This window comes from Octodon degus, unplaced genomic scaffold (genome assembly GCF_000260255.1).
Source record: "Octodon degus isolate 3935 unplaced genomic scaffold, OctDeg1.0 scaffold00072, whole genome shotgun sequence".
Lineage (NCBI taxonomy): Eukaryota > Metazoa > Chordata > Mammalia > Rodentia > Octodontidae > Octodon > Octodon degus.
In genome coordinates this window covers 6,426,119-6,427,938 of record NW_004524648.1, presented here as the reverse complement: position 1 = coordinate 6,427,938, position 1,820 = coordinate 6,426,119, and positions in this window count along the sequence as shown.

The following is a 1,820-nucleotide window of genomic DNA, read 5'->3' as shown; positions in this document are numbered from 1 at the left end:
TCAGTGAGAGAACCTCTGTTGTATCTGATAGTGAAATCCTTCACTATCTAGCATGCTTTTGTATGTTTGAGGGGGCATATTTGTATCTGGGCATATCAGTGGTGCTCCACCACTGAGCTACATGTGCAGTCCTTTAAATTTTGTTGTCTTTAGACAGAGTCTCTAAGTTGCCCAGACTGGCCTGGAATTTGGAACCCCCTTGCCTCAACTTCTTGGTTAACTATGCTCAAAAGCTTGTGAAAACATACCACATTGCTTGTTTTTGTAATAGTGGTTCTCTTAGAGGCATGGTGACTGATTGTATTTTGAAAAGCCACTCAGTCTGGACTGCAGGGAACAGATAATGGCAAGCAAGTGTCTGGGATTTTGATAATGGCTCTTAGAAGGAGCATTCCAAAGATTCATTTCAAGCATCAAGTTTTCCTGGGAGTGGATTGTGACTCAGGGTGGCTTGGTAGTCCTCACCACACTGACCTGAACAGACCTCTCTGCAGCCTGGCCTGGCACTTCTGGATACCTTCCACTGCTTGCTGAGTCTAAGCACACTGGCCTCCACTCTGCACCCCACACCATGGGGTGTGGAGCACATGCCCTGGGTCCTCCCCCAGGGCTGCACTCACCAGGCAGATACCTCACTGTGACTTTCTGCCAAGACTAAAGGTCACATTGAGCCCCTGGTTTTCTGGAACTCAGCTGAGCCTGCCACTCCTTGGGATATAGGAGCTTTTTTCCTCTCATAGGATTCCATTGAGACATTGTTAACCTAGAGTAAAATGCACCGGTCCTGGCTTGCTGTGTATGTTTTGCATATGTAAGAGCCCGTGGGACACCATTCCCACCAGGATCAGAGCATTTGTAGCCTTCAGGAGACTCCTCTGTGTCCCTCCCAGGTAGAGACACAGGGGCAACCAGAGATCACTTCTGCACTTGGCCTTGACAAGGACGGAGTGTCAGTGTGCATCCTCACACTTGGGCAGCTTCTTCCCTTTCTGTGCCTCTGGTCCATGCTGTTCCCTGCACCGACAGATCCCTTCATAGCATTCCATGGTGTTGATGCCACAGTGTCTGTTTCCTCTCTCCTGTGGGGAACTCATGGTTGTTTTCAGGTTGGGGTTGTGATGGCAAAGCTATTCTGAATAGCTGTGTGTGCTTTCCTGCTTCTGGGGTTTACAGTAAGGAGTAGAATTGCTGGATAGATGAGAAGATAATGCACTGTGCAGCCCAAGCAGTTCTGAGCTGTATCTTAATTTCTTCTTTTATCTTTTTGTATTTGATTTTAAGATATAGGGTCTCTCCATGTTGCCCAGGCTGGTCTGAAACTCTTGGGCTTATGCCATTCTCCTGCCTCAGGCTCTGGAGACACGGAACTGCAAGCCTGCACCACCAACCCTGGTTCTGAGATGTATTACTGTCCATTCTGCCCTCAACCCGTTTTTCTTTCAAATTCCAATCAATCGTCAATTGCCTGGTAGTCTGCAAAGACAACAATATGCAATGTATCAATTACTCTAACTGTCCTACTAACCTGTTTTGAAACTGTCTTGTTGCTATTTATTTCTCAATAAAATTAATTTTTTAAAAAATCAACTGCCTGGTAGTAACGACCCTCACTGGTGCCTGTGCTGTCACAGAGGATTATAAAGGATTTCCCTTCCTTTCCCTCTTTCTGCTCCAACTGAGTGCCCTGCTCCTTCAAATCAGCAAAATTCTGGTTGAATCAGGAACAGAATGGGATGGAGGGTGCAGAGGGGTCACATAGCCTCCAGCTTGGGAGAAGGTTCAAGAAGTTAGTCTTCATGAATTCTACTGCATCTATGCAG